Source organism: Leuresthes tenuis, unplaced genomic scaffold (genome assembly GCF_036924035.1).
Source record: "Leuresthes tenuis unplaced genomic scaffold, fLeuTen1.0.hap1 SCAF_12, whole genome shotgun sequence".
Classification (NCBI taxonomy): domain Eukaryota; kingdom Metazoa; phylum Chordata; class Actinopteri; order Atheriniformes; family Atherinopsidae; genus Leuresthes; species Leuresthes tenuis.
In genome coordinates, this window is record NW_027325366.1 from 2,946,014 (window position 1) to 2,953,909 (window position 7,896).

Consider the following 7,896-nt stretch of genomic DNA (forward strand, 5'->3'; position numbering starts at 1 on the left):
ATGTTGTCTACTGACAGAGTTCATCTGTGTTACCTGCTGACTCTGCATGTGTACTAAGTAAATAAGTTGTTACCAAGCTCTAAAAACAACACCTCAACCCACTGATGGTGATCTCTGATGATAGATACCACACCTCTCTCTAATATACTTCAGTTTTCTAAATGCTTCTCAGCTGATTTTTTTTAAAATTCCATTTTGTTATATACCCTTTGTAGAATCGCCATCTTATTGTGATGGAGGGGTTTGAGTATTCCCATGATCCTGAGAGCTATGTTGCTGGGCGAATGGTAGGGGCTCACCTCCCCACACAGGTTTGGCTCTGGAACCAAACTCCTGGAAAAGGTGCTGGACTCTCTCATACTTTGGAGTTGCCCATGGAGAGAGGATGTGGGGATACTCACAAGCCCCTAACTGAGTGCCTACGTGTTAGAGTTCTCCCTGGTGAGCGAGAGGGTCGCTTCACTGCGTTTGCAAGTCGCAGTGTTTTTTGTGCATATGCACCAAACAGAAAATCAGATTACCTTGCCTTCTTGAAGTCTCTAAGTGGCGTCTTGGAAAGGGTGTCACCTGGGGATTCCATTGATCTTCCGGGGGACTTCGATGCCCATTTTGACAATGATAGTGACCTGGAAGGGCATGATTGGGAGGAATGACCTCCCAGATCTGAATCCGAGTGGTGTCTTGTTGTTTAACGTCTGTGCTAGCCACAGATTGTCCATCAACAACATTGAAGAGGACCATGTTCAGGGTCCTTCCCAGGTTGTGCTTGACCTCGGTGGGGAACTGTTGACCAGAACTGTGGATATTGTCGAATGGTGGTAGGAGCACTTTGGGGATCTCCTCAATGCAGCTGGCATGTCCTCCACTGAGAAGGCAGAGTCTGAGGACTTGGGGGAAGACTCTTCCATCACCTTGGTGGAAGTCGACGACGTCGTCAACAAGCTTCCCGGTGGTAGGACGCCAGGGCCGGATGAGATTCGCCCTCACAGCTAAAGGCTCTGGACATGGCGGGACTGTCTTGGCTGACACATCTCTTCAATGTCACATGGAGGTCTGGCTCAACACCTGTAGAGTGGCAGACTGGAGTAGTGGTTCTAATTTTTAAATATGGGGACCAAAGAGATCGCACTACTCAGCCTCCCTGGGAAAGTTTACTCCAGGGTGTTGGAGAGGAGGCTCCAAATGTTTGTCGAACCTCGGGTTCAGGTGGAGCAATGTGGCTTGTGCCCAGGTCATGGAACATTGGACCAGATCTTTACCCTTACAAAGTTACTTTGTTTTTTTTTTTTTAACCTGGACCTTATTTCTGGCACAAACAACAACATGGCAGCTCTGAACTAACAGTGCAATGGTACATGTTTATTCATTCATTCATCTTAAAGTATTGGTGAAATAAAAACAGATCATGCCTTATTTACAGGCTGTATTGTCTATTCCCTTTTCACTCCCATTATATGGATATACACGGATTTCAAGTGATCTAAATAGCGTACGAAGGACACTGAAATTCACCAAACTCTTATCGATGAGTAGACGAATGTATTCTATGCCAGAAATAAGGTCAAGGTTTAAAAAAAAAAAAAAAAACTTCTCCATTAAGTCACACAAAGAAAGACTCGTGACTTGACTTCTGATTCACTCCCAAAAGACTTTAGACTTCACTTGGACTCGAGGTCTGGGACTTGTAAACAATCTTCATTTCATGTAATTATTGTTTCTTATGCTAATTCATTTAATTAATTTCAGTCTTTCCAAAGTATTGACGTTATGTCGAAATCGATGGCAGTCTGAATCTAATTCCCTTGTGGATATTACGCATATGAAGGCAGCCCAAGACGTCAGACAAAAAATTAAGAAAAAAAGTTTCACCTGGAGATTCTGTCTGCATTAGTAGACACATCATTCTGTCAGTTTTGGCTAGAGCAAGATATCTTAGGTTCAGATGAAGTTAAAAGTTCTCACGGAACGGTGGGAAGGTAGGACCCAGATGCAGTTCTTTCGGTTCAAAAACAAGGTTTATTTACAAAAACGGGGAGCAGGAACAAAAGGCTGATCCGAGCCGGATCATCAAAAATACTTAACTTGAGAAAAAACACTAAACAAACAAGGCTATGAAAAACACTATGACTAGTGTATGACTAGGCTATATTAACTGGCTATGAGGCAGGAAACCAAACTTAGCTTTCGGTGGCATGAAGGGAAGGTGAGGATTCTGCTTTGACTGAAAGTAAACCAGGAAGCTAAATACTGTGAAGGGAGTGATCAGTGACATGAGGTGCAGCTGTGAACAATTAACCAGGTGACTTGAGTGAACTGAACGTGACAGGGGAAAAACATGACTAGAACATAACATGGTTAAACAAACTATGATATAACATAAACTGATAGGGCAGACTGTGACAAAAGTGAGGTGAAGGAGATGATAATACATAGGTATACACACATGTCCCAAATATATGAAAAATTGTAGAACACAATACAAATCAAAACAAAAATAGTAATTAATTTATTGACTTTACCATCAACTCTGTGTGTTATTGTTATTATATTATAACTAAGTGCAGATAAGAGGTTGCCTTGGCTGAGGCACGGAAACTCCCCATACCAGACAGCAATAGAGGTGACGACGATGATGAGGAGACATCACCAACTGCTATAACATCACATATTTTCTTTGCTACCTGAAAAAAAGCACCAAGAAAAGTGTAAACTCATCTGTGAAAGAGTAGTCATTTACTATATCCAGGTGTCCATTGATGAAGGAGTAGACTGTCTGGAGTTCTTGAAAAGGCATGAAAAGGTGTTCCCGAGGCTCTATCTGGTGTCTATGAGAGTGCCTGCTGTGCCTGCCACCAGTGCACCAGTGAATAGGGTATTTATCCCACCCAACAGGACATAAATGTGTTGTGGCCAATATCTTATGTATCAAGACAGTTACTAGAATGTTTATCTTGTTGCAGACTTTCAAGTTGTAGTCGTTTTATTTAGTTATTTTGATATTCTTTGCAATTGTTAAGTGACAATAAGAAAATTATCAGTTCACTGCTTCTGCACTATGATTGATGTGAGTACACTGTCAAAACAGATGTTTGACTTTAAACACTGAAAACTGATATGCATGAGAAGGTTGGGCTACACAACTAGTTATACCTGTTAGTTAATGAAGCCTGAGGTGCAGAGCAAAACTTCAAAATGCATTTAGAAACTTCAAACAAAGCTTTCAAGGTCTCCGACTGATCTCTGACTTGATACTGTAGTCTGTAGTGTATAATAGTCGTGTATAATAATAGGGGATAGTACGTTATATGCTTTCAGTTCATGACATACAGCAGTGCACTATTTACTAATCCAGATGCCATGCATCCGATGAAAAGAACTTGACTTGATATTGTTCTTCAGAGACTTGAGACTTGACTTGAACCTGGAAAAAATTACTTGTGAACATCTGTGTCATAATGGGAGATAATAAAAACGCTTGGTTTCTATTTAGACCTCCTGTGGGAAGCGTCAGATGGGATTAGAGCAGAGTAGAGCAATAGTCTGTAAATGACTGCAAGTAAAGATACGGTCTTATAGGACTGCTCTGTAGAATTTATTCCCAACAGAGCACTTTGCTCTCAGACTGCAGATTTGCTTGTGGTTCCCTTAGTTTCTAAAAGCAGAAGGCAGAGCCTTCAGTTATCAGGCCCCTCTCTGTGGAACCAGCTGCCAGTTTGCCTTCAGGAAGCAAACCCTCTCTACCTTAAAGATTAGGCTTAAAACTTTCCTTTTAGATAAAGCTTATAGTTAGGGATGGCTCAGGTGACCGTGAAACATCCGCCTAGACTGCTGGAGAAGCTCCCACGATGCACCTCTCATCCCTCTGCTCTCTTTACTCTCCATGTACATATGATATCATTGTTGTCATGAAACTTGTGTTTCTCTCTCTCAGCAGGTATCCCTGGCCTGGTGTTATGGCGATCGTTGTCCCCTCTTTCCTGTCCTCTCAACCCCCAGCTGGTCGAGGCAGATGGCCGCCCTTCCTGGTTCTGGTTCTGGTTCTGATGGAGGTTTCTTCCCACTTCCCACTTTCTTTCCACTGTTGTTTGGTATACATTTATTTTGTATACCTATATAAATACAACCTTAATTTAACTCTGTCACAAGTTCAGATTAGCTGTCTGACAATTTATTATGTGTGTTATCCCGACTGAGACAATTGATTTTTCTTTTTTACAATTTTGGATGGACTAACATGTTAATATGCATTTTAAGTTTTTTTTTTTTTTTTTGTCTTTGCAAAAAAACATTTCCACCACATGCATAAATACAACACAGTAAGCTTTTTTTTTTTTTAGTAGTATTCCAGTTACCTCATTATGTAAAGTCACTCCTAAAATACCAAAAAGAATTCACAAAATTTTGATAAAGTAACTCTTCAATTTTGAGTGGCTGACCATGACTGATCTGATCCGGATGTAGTCCTCAGCTATTTCTCACTTTCTAAAACCACAGAATTTAGGGGAAGGTTTCATGTCAAAATATTTTTAACAAATTATAAATTGATTTCCCTTTTCCAACTCTCACGCTGTTTTTACTGTTTTTTGCAAAGAGTAAACTGACATCCAGTAGGTCTATTTGAGTGAGAATAATTATGTTTTCATAATCCTATGAACTCTTGAGATGGCTAAACCTAACCACAGACTTTATAATGCCTAAACCCAACCAAACTGTGTCCAAAACCCTAAGTTAAGCTTGTTTAGGACCTTCTATATTTACCTAATAAGAATAGAATGTGCTACATCATTCAAGAGACAAACTCAGATCACCTACATAAAAGTCGTATGTGTGTGTGTGTATATCCAACCTCTAAAGTTTTTCACCTGTTTAAAAAAAAAAAAAAAAATTGAATTAGATGTTGTGAGGCTGTATTCCTCCATGCTGTTATTTTCATGTCGACAAGCAAAAGAAGATTATATAAGACTTGAAACAATTACATTTTCTGATAGTTTCACAGATTTCTTAAGCGTAATGTTGTGCTCAAAAACACTACAGTGTGTAACCCTAAGGTAAGCATCCTGCTACATAAAACATGAACTCATACATCAAATACAGCATGTTCTTCATGCTTTAGTGATTGACACAACAATGGTCTCCTTTTGCACTCACGGAAACGCTGACCGACTCTAATTTCCCGGTTCCCACCGCTCCTGCTGTCCAGGAGACAGGAAGAGAGTGGCACATGTTATAAAACAACATTACTAGGTTTTCCTCGATGGCTTTTTAATGATCACGGAGAGGAATTTTTCTTTTTCTTTTATCTACACTGAAACTATGTCAGTCAGTCTCTGAAAATTACACATTTTCAAATCAACAAAGACTATATGTAGAATCTATATATATATATATATATATATATATATATTAAAAATAGAAAAGAAAATATATATGTACCTATGTATGTATATATTTCTATAAATATATTTTTATATAAAATGTGAATTCAACACATGACCTAAATCATGGCATCAATCCGAAAAGGATCTCCTTTGGGAAGCTATGTCTCGTTAAGAAGATCTATACTGTCACCAAGCAGATCAGTATGCTGTTTCAGGAGATACTCGCGATGGGGTACTGTTGGGGTTTAAAACAAACTGAACAGTTGAGCAGAGACCGACACTGTATATCACAACTGGTTGAGCAGGTGTCCCTTGTACAGAAGCTGTAGTTCCTTGGCACTGGCTCTAGGCCCAGCCTGGGGGCCTTTACTACATATGTGCTCCACTCTCTCTGCCATTTTTCCTGTCTATCCAATGCTGAATAAAGGCCACTAGTGCCATGAAGCTAGATTTGAAATGTTTATCCAAAAGACTTAGGTAAATATTTTCTTGAAGGTCTCTGAGGAGGAATCTCCACAGTTGACAGGGGCTCTAAAAAAAGAATGACAGGTAAGTATATAATTCACCTACAAAGTAATTACTCTTGGAATTACAGAGGAAGTAAAGTTAAGTCATCTGACTACTTTGTATGAACATGCTTTCCTGAATTCTAGTGGAAGTACCACAAGAGTATCTCAAAGACAAACCGGCAAACCTGCGAGTACAGAGCAGACCAGAGTATTCAAACGGCTGAGTGGTGATGAGCAAAGCACCCCCCTACAATATCAGCCTTCCCCAGCAGGACAGCATCTCACAAAATATAATCGGCAAGGACTACAGAACACAACCAGAGTATGAGATGCCTGCAAACTCTCCAGAGACCCATTTGATGGAACCTAATGTGGCAAACATGGAAAGCAAGCCCAGTCTTCAAGGACCCCACTTCGCATCATGCAATCTCAAGATCTATATCCAATGTGCTACAATATGTTATGGATGATAAGGCATCATTGGAAGATTTTGCAAACTCTTGTCAAGATCTGGAAGCTGCCTCCCTTTCCTTTTGGTTTCTTTTCCTTTTCCCTGTGTTTCTTGTCTGTCTTCCACTATTATTTTGTTTCCTCCTATGCTTAGCAGTCTGATGGGGAATGATTGCTAATTGGAGGACTTGCAACAGGCCTGCAAAACTATTTAGGTAGTTGGCAAGTCTCAAGGTAACATCCATGTGGATAAAAGGATTCAGGTTTTGCCATCAGAAGATTTCACTGTAACAAAACAAGCAACTCCTCTGTGTCTTTAATTTTATATATTGTAAATCACATAATCAGTTAGATTAAAGGAGGTTATTACAATTACAATTTTTTTGACAAATTTGCACACTTTCCTGAAGTCTTAATAAGATGCAAGAGATATGCTTTTGTCAAAATATCACTCGGCTGACCCGCACTCAGACCCTGGACGAGGCTTCAATGGGACGTTAGCGATCACTAAGCGATCAGTTTTTACACGTTCACATATGACATGATGCACACTCTAGAGTTGGCTGTCGTACAACTGACTGCAAAGGACTCATATTTATATCATACAGTGTGTTTAAATACATAACCTGTACAATTCAGTGCAATAAACTGAAACATAAAGATGCTTTTCCTCTAGTGACACCAATAACTAAAAGTGTTTTTCATTTCCAAATCAATACTCAATCCATTTACACTTCTTCTGACCACATATATCTTTGCTGACAACTTTGCCAAATTCTTTATAGTGAAGGGAATCACAATGAACTGTTGATTCTCAGATTCACACAGTCACTGTCACCCTTCTGTGGTTAAAAGCGCACCACCTATTCAAGCCAACACTCTCTCTGAAAGTAAGGCACCCACTAACCAAATATGCAGCAGTCTTTTTACTTGTCTTCCCCATTCAATTTACTGACTCCTGACTCTTGCAGTTGTCCTATTACAGGTCAGCTGGGCTTGACTCCAACGAACTTCCCTCAAGCCATTTCTTCTACCACTATACTAACATTCACCTTTTGATATTCTTCACTGACCCCAGGTTAATTTCAAACTGCATTCCAAGAGGCTTAAGTAACACAAAAGAGCCCTGGTCAAGTTGAGAACTATTAACCAGTTTCACTACTTCCATTTCTATGTAAAGGTTTCAAAAAAGTAATTCTCAAACGCAGTCTGAGACTTCCTCTGAACAACAAATTCCTTGATTCCAATCAGTCTAGCTTTAAGGTTGACCATTCAACCAAGATGGATCGCATGTCTGTGTCAGAGAGAACTACAGCACACATCCAGCACAATCCCTGGTTCTTAATTTTCATATCATCTTACGATCAGCACTTTCTTCGATAGGGATCCCATGGTTATCTCCCATTGATCTAACTATCAGGTCTACCGGCCTGCACAGTGAAACACCTACGAATGATTCAGTGGCAGGTCTTGTGTTTGATCACCCAGAAAAGGATAAATGTCTCTCCATTACTTATTGATGTCCACTGGCTACCCATAGCCGCCTGACTAATGCTCAC